Source organism: Budorcas taxicolor, chromosome 11, assembly GCF_023091745.1.
Source record: "Budorcas taxicolor isolate Tak-1 chromosome 11, Takin1.1, whole genome shotgun sequence".
Classification (NCBI taxonomy): domain Eukaryota; kingdom Metazoa; phylum Chordata; class Mammalia; order Artiodactyla; family Bovidae; genus Budorcas; species Budorcas taxicolor.
In genome coordinates, this window is record NC_068920.1 from 54,217,481 (window position 1) to 54,234,090 (window position 16,610).

The window sequence follows — 16,610 nt, forward strand, 5'->3', positions numbered from 1 at the left end:
ATTTTGATCCAAATAGAAATAGAGTTTTTCTGTTGGGTTTTACATATGACTTATAGGAGATAAAGAAACTTTTTTTTTTTTAATCTGAGATTTTGCTACTAGGGATGATTAGACCTGAAGATGCCTATGATCTTTCCTTGGCAACATAGAGGAAAAATCAACAATAGCGGCAGAATTAGATCTGCTTCCACAGATAGAGATCAAGAGATGGAAAGAATCCTAAAGATACTTTTTGGGCTCTGTAGACCTAATTAGACCATCCCTTCCCATGCACATGAACTTTATTTGTTTACACTTACTAGATTTCGGATGGTTGCACTGCAAAGTACTGATTAAAACAGGTTGTTTTAATCCCAACCCACATCATACAGGCAGTGAGAAGGTAGACAGAGATAAAAAATGAAAGCTAAATTAAAAAAAAAAAAAAACAAAGGATAAAATGGAGAAGGAATGTGAGAAGCTCTGACTATATTTTCTGAAGTGGTTTACACTTGTCAGAGATTTAAGTTTATGTAGAAGAATGAAGATGATACACAAGCATGTAGCCTGTGTGGTCCTCCAGTGACCCCTAATTAAACAGGTCAAGGAATATGCTGTACCCTCAGGAACCACAAATCTATATTTATGACTAATTGTACTGTAACATGACCAATGCATCTGATTATCCCTAGAAACCTAACCTCACCATAATGTCAACAATTCTACCTCTAAGCTAATCTAACATTAATTCCATAACTAACTCTAATTCTGATCATAGTCATAATCCAGGAAATGGAAGCAACCTAGATGTCCATCAGCAGATGAATGGATAAGAAAGCTGAGGTACATATACACAACGGAGTGTTACTCAGCCATTAAAAAGAATACATTTGAATCAGTTCTAATGAGGTGGATGAAACTGGAGCCTATTATACAGAGTGAAGTTAGCCAGAAAGAAAAACACCAATACAGTATAGTAACACACATATATGGAATTTAGAAAGATGGTAATGATAACCCTGTATGCAAGACAGCAAAAGAGACACAGATGTATTGAACAGTCTTTTGGACGCTGTGGGGGAGGGAGAGGGTGGGATAATTTGGGAGAATGGCATTGAAACATGTATAATATCATATGAAATGAATTGCCAGTCCAGGTTCGATGCATGCCACTGGATGTTGGGGCTGGTGCACTGGGATGACCCAGAGGGATGGTATGGGGAGGGAAGAGGGAGGGGGGTTCAGGATGGGGAACACATGTATACCTGTGGCGGATTCATGTTAATGAATGGCAAAACCAATACAATATTGTAAAGTACTTAACCTCCAATTAAAGTAAATTTATATTTAAAAAAATAAATTATACTTTTATTATAAAAAATAATCCAATCACTCTTAAATTTGACTTGAAAAGCAACTGTAAAACTAAAATCAAAAGTACGTCTCAACAAAAGCCAACCATGAAGCTAAACCTAATTGTATCTCTAACCCTAATCTTAACCATAAAACTAAAATTAACCCCAATTTAATCTAACATTAACTGTATTGTTGTTATTGTTGTTCAGTTGCGAGTTGTGTCCAACTGTTTGTGACCCAGTAGACTGCAGCTCGCCAGGCTCCCCTGTCCATGGAATTTCCAGGCAAGAATACTGGAGTGAGTTGCCATTTTTTACTCCAGGGGATCTTCCCCACCCAGGGATTGAACTCACATCACCTATATCTCCTGCATTGGCGGGCAAAATCTTTATCATTGAGCCACCTGTGAAACCCAAAATATCTTAGGCCTAACTATAATTCTAATTCTATCCCCAGTCATATCTCTAACCACAACCTTAACACAACAAATCTTAACCATACAAAACCCTAAAATTCTACCTATAACCCTAATCCTATTCCTATCAATAACCACACCCTATGGGGTCCATGGGGTCACAAAGAGTCAGACATGACTGAGTGACTGAACTGAATTGATCAATAACCCTAACACTAAAACAAACCCTAAACCTTATGTCTATCCCTAATACTACATGCAGCCACATATTTAACACTAATCTTAAATCTCATACTAAACTTCAAACCCAGCTTTAACCTAAATCTTAAACATTAATCCTTAGCCTCTCTTTCATCTTGCATCAAATTCTAAAAGTAACACTAAATCTAATTCTTACCCTAAACTTAAAATTAACCCTAGCACTATCTTTAACTCAACCCTAACATTAACCCCAAAGGTACCTCAAACTCTAACACTAACCCAAATAATGCCTCTAACCCCAACCCTAATTCCAAACCTGGTCCATAATTATTTTAGCACTCACTAGTTCTCTGAGCATCAGTGCTTTGCTTGCCTATCTTCTGACTTTCCTCACTGCATTTTGATATTGAATCGTGAAAGAGCACTGTGGGATTTTGGTCTGAGAACTATTGCTACTACCCATGATTTGCTCTGCTGCAAGTGAACACAGCAGAGAAAACCAGCTAACAAAAAAGAAGTTTAGTGGGGCAAGGCGGGTTAAAGGCTCATGGAATTAAAAAGGCTAGGATACATCTCACAGATGCCTGGATCCAGACTTCTCAATGCTGCCGTCAGGATCATCTTCAAACTCGTCTCTCTTATCCATTTGCTTTGTTTTCAAGTTTCTGTGAAACACTAGGATCAACTCCCAGTGGGAAAAGTCATTCTCTTTTTTCTGGTTGTTTAAGACGAAATCCCAGGATTAATATAGATTGAACATTGTTGACTTTGCCTTTGGGTCAGGTTGTCATCTTAACCATCGTAAATAACATGACATGATGCTTCAATTGGCCAATTGTCAATCTCATGCACACTCCCAGGAGCATGACCAATGCCAATGGATGCACTTATATGAAATGCAGGAGCCTTTTGGGTAACTATCAGGTAACTATTGATAGGAGAAAGAGAAATGGATGTTGGATGACAAAAAGCACAAATGTCCACCAAAATTTTTGAGGATGAGTTCCACTTGATTATCATCTAGCTCAAATTTCTAATTTTAGGAAAGAGGATATTGTAGGTTTGACTTTTTTTTTACACAACACATCACAAAATTAAGGATGGCCACTATCTTGAAAATTTGGAGACTACTAAAGATGCTTAGAAAAGTAAAGATTGAATACTTTCAGAAATGTAAACAGTGGCCTTCTATCTTGGGTAATATAGGTGCTTCCTGGGGAAAACTGACTCATGAATTTCTTTTTTCCCTATAATAATTCTTTAATACTATTTTTTTTTTTAGTTTTATCTCCTTTCTGCTTCTAATCTATCCACTAGTAAACATGTTCAAATTTATGTGCTAAATTGATTTTTCTGCATAATACATTCTATCAAAAAAGCAATGAGAAAGTAAATACAAAACAAAATTATGCTTTTAAGGATATCTCTACATGCACTTCAAAATGATCACATTTGTTTTACTCTAAAAAGCATTAACAAGAAGAGGTAATCTGAGGATAATTTAAAGCTAGGGACAAAATATTCACTGTAATTAATGGTGTGAGGGAAATGTTATATTAAAATTCCAGGTTTCTCCCCTATTTGTGTGAATGAAATGAAAAATTCATAAGGGAAGGATTTAATCAATCAGTTAAAAATCTAAATCCATCAAAACATTATGCATTGCATACTATCAATGTGTTTGGGACTTGAATGAATACATTTTTTAAAAAAAATCTACATTTTGCGCTATGAATGTGAATGAGTACAGGCATACCTCATTATACTGTACTTGCTTTATTTTGCTTCTCAGATATTACGTTTTGTTTCTAAAAAATTCAAAATTTGTGGCAACCTTGCATCAAGCAAGTCTAGCAGCACTATTTTCCCAGCAGCATTTATACAATTTGTGTCTCTGTGTCACATTTTTATAATTCTCACAATATTTCAAACTTTTTGATTACTGTTATATTTTTATAATGATCTGTGATCAGTGATCTGTAATGTTACTACTGTGGTTATTTAGGGGGACCAGGAACCACAGCCATGTAAGATACCAAATATAACCAATAAATGCGTTTTCTGACTGCTCCAATGACTGGCTGTTCCCCCATCTCTCTCTTCCTCTTTGGGCTTCCCTATTTCCCGAGATGCATCAATATAGGAATTAAGCCAGTTAATAACTCAAAGTGGCCTCTAAATGTTCAAATAAAACAAAGAGACGTATGTCTCTCACTTTAAATCAAAAGCTAATAATGATTAAGCTTAGTGAGGAAGGCATGCTGAAGACTGAGATAACTAAAGAGGTAGGCCTTTTGTGGCAAACTGTTGGCCAAGTTGTGGATGCAAATGGAAAGTTATTGAAGGAAACAAAAAGAGCTATTCCAGTGAACACACAGATTTTAAGAAAAATGATACAGCCTTATTGCTGAGATGGAGAGAGTTTTAGTGTCCAGAAAGAATATCAAACCAGTCACAACATTCTCTTAAGTCAAAACCTAATCCAGAGCAAGGCCCTAACTCCCTTCAATTCTATGGAGGCTGAGAAAGATGAGGAAGTTGCAGAAGAAAGTGTGGAACTAGCAGTTTTATTCATGAGATTTAAGGAAAGGAGCCACGTCCATAACATAGAAGTGCAAGCTGAAGCAGCAAATGCTGATGTAGAAGCTGCAGCAAGTTGTCCAGAGATTAGCTAAGATAATTCATAAAGGTTTTTCAATGTAGATGAAACATCTATTGGAAAAAGATGTCATCTAAGACTTTCATAGCTAAAGAGGAGAAGTCCAATGCCTGGTTTCAAAAGATAGTCTGACTCTCTTGTTAAGGGCTAATGCTAGTGGTAAGACTTGAAGTTGAATACAATATTAATTTAGCATGTGAAAATCCTAGGGCCTTTAAGAATTATGCTAAATCTACTCTGTGCCCTAGAAAGGAACAGGAAGTCCTGAATGACATCAGATTTGTTTATGAAATAGTTTAATGAATAATCTAAGCCCCATATTGAAGGGTCCTACTCAGAAAAAAAAGATTTCTTTCCAATTCCTGCTCATTGAGAATGAACTTGGATACTCAAGAGTTCTGATAGAGATGTACAAGGAGACTCGTGTTGTTTTCCTGCCTGCTAACACAACATTATTTCTGCAGGCCATGGATCAAGGAACAATTTTGAGCATTAAATTTTATTTAAGAAACCTATTTCACAAAGCCAGAACTGCAATAGATGGTGATTCATCGTACTGAACCTGGACAAAATAAATTGAAAACTTTCTGTAAAGAATTCACCATTCTACGACCCATTAAGAACATTCATGATTTCAAAGGAATAGACCAAAATATCAGCATTCACAAGAGTTTGGAAGCACTTGATTCCAACCCTCCTGGATGACTTTGAGGGATTCAAAACTTCATGGGGAAAGTAACCACAGACGTGATGGATATAGCAAGAGGACTAGAATTGGAATGGAGCCTGAAGATGTGACTGAATAGTTGCAATCTCAGAATAAAACTTGAATGACTGAGGTATAACTTCTATGGATGACTAGGGAAAGTGGTTTCTTTCAATGGGATCTACTCATGTGACAATTGTTGAAATGACAAAAAAGCATTTAGAATTTTCCATAAACTTAGCTGCTAAAACAGCGCCAGGGTTTGAAAGGATTGACTCTAAGTTTGACAGAAGTTCTACAGTGGGTAAAATGCTATCAAAGAAGATTGTATGCTACAAAGAAATCTTTGGTTTGTAACGAGGAGCCAGTCAATGAGGCAAACATCGTTGCTCTCTTATTTTAAGAAATTGTCATATCCCTTATGATTATACAGTGGAAGTGAGAAATAGATTTAAGGGCCGAGATCTGATAGATAGAGTGCCTGATGAACTATGGAATGAGGTTCGTGACATTGTATAGGAGAGAGGGATCAAGACCATCCCCATGGAAAAGAAATGCCAAAAAGCAAAATGTCTATCTGGGGAGGGCTTACAAATAGCTGTGAAAAGAAGAGAAGCAAAAAGCAAAGGAGAAAAGGAAAGATATAAGCATCTGAATGCAGAGTTCCAAAGAATAGCAAGAAGAGATAAAAAAGCCTTCTTCAGCGATCAATGCAAAGAAATAGAGGAAAACAATAGAATGGGAAAGACTAGAGATCTATTTAAGAAAATTAGAGACACCAAGGGAACATTTTATGCAAAGATGGGCTTGATAAAGGACAGAAATGGTATGGACCTAACAGAAGCAGAAGATATTAAGAAGAGGTGGCAAGAATACACAGAAGAACTGACAAAAAAGATCTTTGAGACCAAGATAATCATGATGGTGTGATCACTCACCTAGAGCCAGACATCCTGGAATGTGAAGTCAAGTGGGCCTCAGAAAGCATCACTACGAACAAAGCTGGTGGAGGTGATGGAATTCCAGAGGCGCTCTTTCAAATCCTGAAAGATGATGCTGTGAAAGTGCTGCACTCAATATGCCAGCAAATTTGGAAAACTCAGCAGTGGCCACAGGACTGGAAAAGGTCAGTTTTCATTCCAATCCCAAAGAAAGGCAATGCCAAAGAATGCTCAAACTACCGCACAATTGCACTCATCTCACATGCTAGTAAAGTAATGTTCAAAATTCTCCAAGCCAGGCTTCAGCAATACGTGACTTGTGAACTTCCAGAATTTCAAGCTGGTTTTAGAAAAGGCAGAGAAACCAGAGATCAAATTGCCAACATCTGCTGGATCATGGAAAAAGCAAGAGAGTTCCAGAAAAACATCTATTTCTGCTTTATTGACTATGCCAAAGCCTTTGACTGTGTGGATCACAATAAACTGTGGAAAATTCTGAAAGAGATGGGAATACCAGACCACATGACCTGCCTCTTGAGAAACCTATATGCAGGCTTCAAGAAGCAACAGTTAGAACTGAACACGGAACAACAGACTGGTTCCAAATAGGAAAAGGAGAACGTCAAAGCTGTATATTGTCACCCTGCTGATTTAACTTCTATGCAGAGTACATCCTGAGAAACGATGGGCTGGAAGAAACACCAGCTAGAATCAAGATTGCCGGGAGAAATATCAATAACCTCAGACATGCAAATGACACCACCCTGATGGCAGAAAGTTAAGAGGAATTAAAAAGCCTCTTGATGAAAGTGAAAGAGGAGAGTGAGAAAGTTGACTTAAAGTTCAACATTCATAAAACGAAGATCATGGCATCTGGTCCCATCACTTCATGGGCAATAGATGGGGAAACAGTGGAAACAGTGTCAGACTTTATTTTTGGGGGCTCCAAAATCACTGCAGATGGTGATTGCAGCCATGAAATTAAAAGACGCTTACTCCTTGAAAGGAAAGTTATGACCAACCCAGACAGCATATTCAAAAGCAGAGACAGTACTTTGCCAACAAAGGTCCGTCTAGTCAAGACTATGGTTTTTCCAGTGGTCATGTATGGATGTGAGAGTTGGACCGTGAAGAAGGCTGAGTGCTGAAGAATTGATGCTTTGAGCTGTGGTGTTGGAGAAGACTCTTGAGAGTCCCTTGGACTGCAAGGAGGTCCAACCAGTCCATTCTAAAGGAGATCAGTCCTGGGTGTTCTTTGGAAGGAATGATGCTAAAGCTGAAACTCCCATACTTTGGCCACCCCATGCGAAGTGTTGACCTATTGGAAAAGACTCTGATGCTGAGAGGGATTGGGGGCAGGAGGAGAAGGGAACGACAGAGGATGAGATGGCTGGATGGCATCACTGACTCGATGGACGTGAGTTTGAGTGAACTCCGGGAGTTGGTGATGGACAGAGAGGCCTGGCGTACTGCAGTTCATGTGGTTGCAAAGAGTTGGACACGACTGAGTGACTGAAATGAACTGAACTGAACTGAACCCTAACCTTCAGCAACCAACAACCTGCTCAGTCAGCAGCTGTCAACATGGAGGCAAGATTCTCCACCAGCAAAAGATTGCACCTTCCTGAATGCTCAGATGATGGTTAGCATTTTAGCAAGAACATATTTTAAAATTAAGGGATATGCATTATTTTAGACTACATAAGATGTAGAGTAAAGATAACTATTTTATGTGCACTAGAAAGCCAGAAATAGCCTGCAACTTGCTGTTTGCGATATTTGCTTGATTCCAGTTGTCTGGAGAGAATCCATACTGTCTTTGAGGTATGGTTGTAAAGCACAGTGGTTTAAGGGTTAGCCTTTGGTAGACACCAAAGCTCACTACTTGAGCTCTGCCCCTCACTGCCCCAGGGGAACATTCCCATTCATCTGATTTCTCTACCTGAAAATTTCTCTTTGATTGCAGCAATCAAGTGAAAATGCACATTATTTAAAATCCTTTTGTAAAAAGAATTTAGCTGAATATAGATGCTCTTTTCTTGTGTCTTCAACTTCTATCCTTAAAATGTCCTCCCCCCACAACTTTGCTGTTACGTTTTTGTGCTTGTTTGCTTTCTAAAATCATTTTCAGTGATTTTGAAAGTGAGATGTGCAAACAATTCTACCATTGTTGTTTTTAAGTTTGTCAATTGTTTAGTAAAGGCATCTATTGCTCTTTCTCCCTCTGTCTTATTTATAAGTTTTCATGATTCCACATATCTGCTTACAGTTTCATTTATACCATCCTGAAGACTAAAATCTACAGAGTAATTTCAGAATTTTGCCACTGATAACAAAACATTTAGTATAATTATGGCTCTTCTTGCCTACGACTATAGGCTCAATATATCTTATACAATATTATGATATAATTTACAATTTTGTATAATAGTTTTCATCATTTCCTTTTTTCTGCATGCTTATTTACAAGTTATTTGTGGTTATTCTGTAATATGGTTTTAATATTCAACGATTATTGTTGTTGTTAGTTGCTAAGTCATGTCTGACTCTTTGCCATCTCATGGACTGTAGCCCATTAGGCTTCTCTTTCCATGGGATTTCCCAGGCAACAATACTGGAATGGGTTGCTATTTTCTCCTCCAGGAGCTCTTCCTGACCCATCCCACGCACTGAACCCATGTCTTCTACACTGGCAGGCAGAGTCTTTACTGTTGAGCCACCAGGGAAGCCAAAGCCATAGTGATTCATACATTTCCCCCAATGTCAGTGTCTTAATTTTGATATATGTATTGAATCTGTAGATCCAAATTCCTATTTCTTGGCAAAGTGCAATTTTTTAAAATTTATTTATAATAATTGGAGGCTAATTATTTTACAATATTATAGTGGTTTTTGCCATGCATTGACATGAATCAGCCATGGGTATACATGTGTCCCCCATCCCGAACCCCCTCTCCCCTCCCTCCCCATCCCATCCCTCAGCAAGTGAATGTAAGATTGACTGGACATAACATTGTTAATAGCAATATAGTTTTAAAATCTGATTCTGTACGTATTTTTCCAAATATCTCTGTACTTTTGTTCTGTGAAGAAATAATTTTAGTCAAACCTGATATTTTGCTTTTTGAGAAGTAGCAAGTTTTTCTCTTCAATCCTTACTCATATTAGCTAAAACTGTATGAATACATGTCATCCGATTTGAGTCTCATATTTAAAAAGTTTGCTATTCTTTGCTTAGTACTCAATTTTCTTCAGCGGTTGATTTAATTTTTACACTATACTTACTTGTATCTATTATCTTACCTTACAAAATTTTATCTCCTTCTCTCATGTCTGGGTTATTTCTCAGCTAAGTGTTGGTTCTAGTTTCTAGTGCCTCTGGTGCATGTTTTAAACTCTTCCCTTGAATTTCAAGTCTCATTTCACTGTTCTATTTTTTATTTTAGTTTAATTAATTTTTTGAGGTAGCATTGGTTTATATCATTATTTATTTCATCTCTATAGCATTATGTTTCTACTTTTATACACACTTACAGAGAGCTCCACCACCAAAAATTTAGTTTCCATTCATCACATACAGTTCATCCTTTTCACTCATTTCACCCTCCCCCAGTCCCTTCCCTGCTACCCACTACTCTGCTTCCTGTGTCTGAACGTTTCTTTTCATTTTGTTTGATGTGTTCATTTATTTGGGTTTTGTTGTTTGTTTTTTATATTGCACATATATGTGAAATTATATGGTATTTGTCCTTCTCTCTCTGACTTACTTCACTTAGCATAATATACTCAAGGTCCATCCATGTTGTTGCCAATGGCAAGATTTCATAATGGCTAAGTAGGATTCCATTGTATGTTCTGTCCTTGAGAAAGTCCCATGTGTGCTTGAGAAAAATGTGTTTTCTGCTGCATTTGGATGGAATATCCTATACAAATCTGTCAGATCCATCTCATATAATATTTCATATAGCTGTCAATTTCTCCCTTTATGTCTGCTAACAATTATATATATATATATGCTGGTGCTCCTACATAGGTGCATATGTACTAATAACTGTTATGTCTTCCTGGTGAATTGCCCCTTCTATCATTATATATGGTCTATCTTTGTGTATTGTCACCTCTTTTTGGCTTACAGTCTATTTTGGTATGAGTATGACTGTGCCCACTGACTTTTGACTGCCACTGGCTTGGAGCATCTCCTTTCATCCCTTCAGTTTAAGCCTATGTTTTTCTTTAGAGTTGAGGTGAATGTCCTGGAGGCAGCATATATGTGTGTCTTTTCTTTCATCCAGCAACTCTGTGTCTTTCAATTGGTGGATTTAACCCATTTGTAATTAGGATGATAATTAGTAGAAGGAAGTGGCAAGGTATATTCAAAGTCCAGAAGGGAAAAACCTGCAACCTAGGATGCTCTACTCAGCAAGATTATCATTTAGAATAGAAGGAGAGATAATTTCATAAATAAGTGAAAACTAAAATGATACAGCAATATTAAGCCTATCCTAAAAGAAATATTGAAAAATTTTTCTCCAAATAGAAAAGAAGCAAGAATCTATAGGGAAAGGAAAATCACAACAGCAAAAATGAATACATAGGTCAGTTAAATAAGCTAGCACTTAGATTTTTTTTTAAAAATTAAAAAAAATATGAAAGTGATTATAACCCTAATAAACGACAGACAAACATTAAGATGCAAAATGGGTCATCAAATCATAAAACATTGGGGAAAGGAGTAGTAAAATATAGATAATTTTTTAGAATTTATCTATTTTAATTCCTCTGCTTTTTGTTCTTTGTCTTTGTCTTAGTTCATTCAGGAGTCTGTACTCTTGTTTCCAGAGAAGCGACCATCCTGTTTCATTTTTGGAAATTCTCAAGCAGTAATTTTCCCAAGATTGTCATCTGCTTCTTAAAATAATTTTTAACCATGCCTTGTTTTTGAGTCTCAGTCCGATGTTCTTTTCTCTTTATTTGTGTATCTTTCCTCTCTTCATGCCCATTGTTCATTTGCTTTTTTAAGGGTTGATTTGCAGCTCCTCTCCCTCTAACAATGATGAACTCCAGATAAGTGTTACTGGCAAGTCTTCATCCTCATATTCAGTCCACATAGGAGTATAATACCTATCTAAATTTAAGAAATTCACAAGATGAGCATTTGGAGCTAATGTTGAAATCTCTTTTCTACAAACTATGATGTACTCCAACTCAACTAGAACTAGCTACAGCTTTAAATTCTTGAAATAAAGTTTCACCTAAAGGATTAAAAAGATTAAATCACCCAACAAATATTGATTCCACCTCTCTTCCCTACTTTAGCCTAGCTGCAATTTCTCACTTGGATAAGTAATGATCTCATTTCCCTCCTGTTGTTCTCATCCACATTGCATGCTTCCATGGGCATAGAAAGAGTGGAGCTGACAAGAATAGCAAGTAAGACAGACATGCTTGGTAAGGTTTCCCAAATTTTAGAGGATGATTATCTTCTTTTCCCTCTTGGTCCTTGGAGATTCTTGTATTTGGAACTAGGGACAGGCAGAAGAGTTAGATTAGACCTCATCTGTTTTCTTTGGTGTTATGTGTCTTGCTTTGCTTTAGACAAATTCATGTAACTCAAGAATTTCCATGCAGGTGCATCAATGATGTGATTAGTGAAATTCCATTCAGACTTAGATCTTTGCTGTTCTTTCCTTTTCTTTTTTTTCTCTATTTATGTTTAGGTCATGCTAAATATTCTTGCAAATGCAAACAGGAAGCTTAGAGAAGATGCATCAAATTGCACATATTTCAGTTAAAAAACACATGTGTGTGAAATTCTAAAGGTTAATTTCAATGACACAATTCTAATTTGCAATTGGCAGATGACATGTTTTTTAGTGATTCTTTGTCTATTTATGAACATATTATTAAATGGCAAACACAATGCAAGAATTATCTTTTTTTTTTTTTTTGCTTAGCTATATTTAGTTATTAGTAGCAGAGGAAAAAGTCAGGCAAAACATATTTTTTTGTGAATATAAGTGAAACCATAAAAGCCATATACAATGCTTAGGTGGAATTTATACAAATCTAATAGTTACATTCCACCTTCTACTTAGCTGTTGGTTAATTTGATGCTATATACTTCAAGAACATTTTGGTAGACCTAGTTTTTTTGTTTATTTGTTTTTTCCCCAGATTATTTAGATCCACAAACTGAAAATTTATAGCATTTATCTAGAAAAGTAAGCCAGAAATATCTTCTATTAACATTTCTTGCGTCACTCATATGTATGATATGATAATTGTATTGGCTTGAAATGTTTCTTGACCATAAATTTAAATAATGAATTATTCAAGAAGCAATTTTAAGAATTTGATATTAGAAATGAACTTAAATGAGGAGAGTGAAAAAGTTGGCTTAAAGCTCAACATTCAGAAAACGAAGATCATGGCATCTGGTCCCATCACTTCATGGGAAATAGATGGAGAAACAGTGTCAGACTTTATTTTCTTGGGCTCCAAAATCTCTGCAGATGGTGATTGCAGCCATGAAATTAAAATACGCTTACTCCTTGGAAGAAAAGTTATGACCAACCTAGATAGTATATTCAAAAGCAGAGACATTACTTTGCCGACTAAGGTCCATCTAGTCAAGGCTATGATTTTTCCAGTAGTCATGTATGGATGTGAGAATTGGACTGTGAAGAAGGCTGAGCACCGAAGAATTGATGCTTTTGAACTGTGGTGTTGGAGAAGACTATTGAGAGTACCTTGGACTGCAAGGAAATCCAACCAGTCCATTCTGAAGATCAGCCCTGGGATTTCTTTGGAAGGAATGATGCTAAAGCTGAAACTCCCATACTTTGGCCCCCTCATGCAAAGAGTTGACTAATTGGAAAAGACTCTGATGCTGGGAGGGATTGGAGGCAGGAGGAGAAGGGGACGACCGAGGATGAGATGGCTGGATGGCATCACTGACTCGATGGACTTGAGTCTGAGTGAACTCCGGGAGATGGTGATGGACAGAGAGGCATGGCGTGCTGTGATTCATGGGATCATAAAGAATCAGACACGACTGAGCAACTTAACTGAACTGAACTGAAGATAAAACAATGTTACAAAAACAAAAGTTCCTGTACTCACAACAGAGGTTATATGAGAGGTTATATGAGAGGTTATAGTCCCTCTAATTTGGGATGAATACAGACAACTTTTCAGATTGAGTAATGATTAATTACATCTTCAATAAATCTTTGAAATCTATATAAAATAAAGTTTTTAAAAATTTTTCCAATTTTGCTATTCAGGAAGGAAATGATAACTTGCTAGCTTCATAGATCTATTTTTTTTCTTTCTATGACCTATTTTTACTCTTTTTTTTCCCCCAGCCACAAAGTTAAATCCCATTGGAAAGTATTGAATATCCATAAGCAAGGGGTCTACTTTTTGTGGAGGTGGTAGACCTCCTTTAAAGGAGCAGCCCATCTAAATCTGGTCCTTCAGATCCCTTTATATGCCTGACTTCAAACCTGAACTGTCTGCCTAGAATGACTTATTTCAGGATATGGCCCTGTGAAAAGCCTGGCAGCTGCAAATAGTAGGGGGCAACAGCCAGCACCCCACACAGAGTTCAGATGTTGTCTATATTATATTTGGTTCAACATAAAGCTGCTTTAAATCTATTTACATTACTTAAAATGTGAAAACAACTGGGTCAGAGTACTCCATGTTTTATTGATATGTCAAATCAGAGCTGGAAACATAATTAAATTAAGGTACTTGGATCCCTTCTCTAAGACTGCCTGAATAAAAAGATGAAGAGTATACCCTAACTTTATGAAGAGAATATCTATGGGAGAGTGTACAAAGTAAAACTTTCCTGAAAGATCAGTTTTATCCTTTGCCCTATATATAAAAGCTCATTTGACAAATAATATACATAGATCAAGATCAAGAACTTTTTTTCCTGATTATTTGCTATCTCTCATATTAAATAATCAGGGGCTTCCCTGGTAGCTTGGATGGTAAAGAATCTGCCTGCAATGCAGGAGGCCTGGGTTCGATCCTTGAGTTGGGAAGATTCCCCTGGAGAAGGGAATGGCAACCCACTCCGGTATTCTTGCCTGGAGAATTCCACAGACAGAGGAGCCTGGTGGGCTACAGTCCATGGGGTCGCAAAGACTCGGACACGACTGAGTGACTAACACTGGTATTACATCTTCTTAATAAATAATGATACTCAATGATATTCAATGTTGCAATCATGATTTGGGTTTTGGGTTTTTGTTGTTGTTGTTTTTTCCTTGTGGGTCTATCACGTTCAGTTTTATTAGAAGGATAGGTGATAGAGAAATGAACAAGATAGAAACAATCCTTGTCCTTGTGGAGCTCATATCTACTGGGAGTTGAGAAACAATGAACAAAAGCAATAAGTAAAATATGTACATTAAAATTTTAGATGAAGTTAAGTGCTGTGGAAAAAATAGAATGACAGGTATGGGTTTATTTTACAATTGCATGGTCAGGCAAGTTCTCAACTGAGCAGATATTCAGAAGGGAGTGACAACCCCATATAGATAGATATCCAAGGAAAGGACATTTCAAACAAAGAAAACCTTTAAGGCAAAATCCCTGATGTAGAATCATACCCAGGGCAGGTGTAGAAAAGCAAGGAGTTAATGGCAAGGAAAAGAGATGTAGTTGGGGATCAGATGAAATATCTTATAAGATCTTGTAAAGCACCAGACGGACTTCAGATTTTGTTTTCTCAAAGTGAGATGAAAATCCATTAGAAGGATTCGGGCAGAGAAGTGAATGATCGGACTTACATTTTGCAGGCTCACTCTGTTGCTGGATTTAAAATAGACTATCAGAACGTATATGAAATGTGGTATTGACTTCACTCTTTTATTTTTTTAGTTAGGGTATAGTTTCCTTACAATGTTGTGTTGGATTCTGCTGTACAATGAAGTGAATCAGCTATATGTACATATATATCTCCTCCCTTTTGGACCTCCCTTCTTCCCACCTGCCCCCCATCCAAACAATCCCACTAGTTATCTATTTTACATGTAGGATATATATCTACCAATCCTGATCTCCCAGTTCATCCCCACACCTAGCCTTCCCCCGTGTCCTCACATCTGTTCCCTATGTCTATGTCCCTATCGCTCCCCTGCAAATAGGTTCATCTATACCATTTCATCCTGGAATGTGAAGTCAAGTGGGCCTTAGAAAGCATCACTACGAACAAAGCTAGTGGAAGTGATGGAATTCCAGTTGAGCTGTTTCAAATCCTGAAAGATGATGCTGGGAAAGTGCTGCACTCAATATGCCAGCAAATTTGGAAAACTCAGCAGTGGCCACAGGACTGGAAAAGGTCCGTTTTCATTCCAATCCCAAAGAAAGGCAATGCCAAAGAATGCTCAAACTGCCACACAATTTCACTCATCTCACACGCTAGTAAAGTAATGCTCAAAATTCTCCAAGCCAGGCTTCAGCAATACATGAACCGTGAACTTCCAGATGTTTAAGCTAGTTTTAGAAAAGGCACAGGAACCAGAGATCAAATTGCCAACATCCGCTGGAACATGGAAAAAGCAAGAGAGTTCCAGAAAAACATCTACTTCTGTTTTATTGACTATGCCAAAGCCTTTGACTGTGTGAATCACAATAAACTGTGGAAAATTCTGAAAGAGATGGGAATACCAGACCACCTGACCTTCCTCTTGAGAAACCTGAATGCAGGTCAGGAAGCAACAGTTAGAACTGGACGTGGAACAGACTGGTTCCAAATAGGAAAAGGAGTACGTCAAGGCTGTATATTGTCACCCTGCTTATTTAACTTCTATGTAGAGTACATCATGAGAAATGCTGGGCTGGAAGAAGCACCAGCTGGAATCAAGATTGCTGGGAGAAATGTCAATAACCTCAGATATGCAGATGACACCACCCTTATGGCAGAAAGTGAAGAGGAACTAAAAAGCCTCTTGATGAAAGTGAAAGAGGAGAGTGAGAAAGTTGACTTAAAGTTCAACATTCATAAAACGAAGATCATGGCATCTGGTCCCATTACTTCATGGGCAATAGATGGGGAAACAGTGGAAACAGTGTCAGACTTTATTTTGGGGGGCTCCAAAATCACTGCAGATGGTGATTGCAGCCATGAAATTAAAAGACGCTTACTCCTTGGAAGAAAAGTTATGACCAACCTAGACAGCATATTCAAAATCACTTCTAATGAGGTGAATGAAACTGGAGCCGATTATGCAGAGTAAAGTAAGCCAGAAAGAAAGACACCAATACAGTATACTAACACACATATATGGAATTTAGAAAGATGGTAATGATAACTCTGTATGTGAGACAGCAAAA

At 37.3% G+C, this 16,610-nt stretch overlaps 1 protein-coding gene across 1 annotated transcript in view; it reads left to right on the forward strand.

The window, feature by feature from the left end:
• HCRTR2 (hypocretin receptor 2) overlaps positions 1-16,610 on the forward strand; it is a 133,131-nt gene that overhangs the window by 24,511 nt on the left and 92,010 nt on the right. The window lies entirely within an intron of this gene.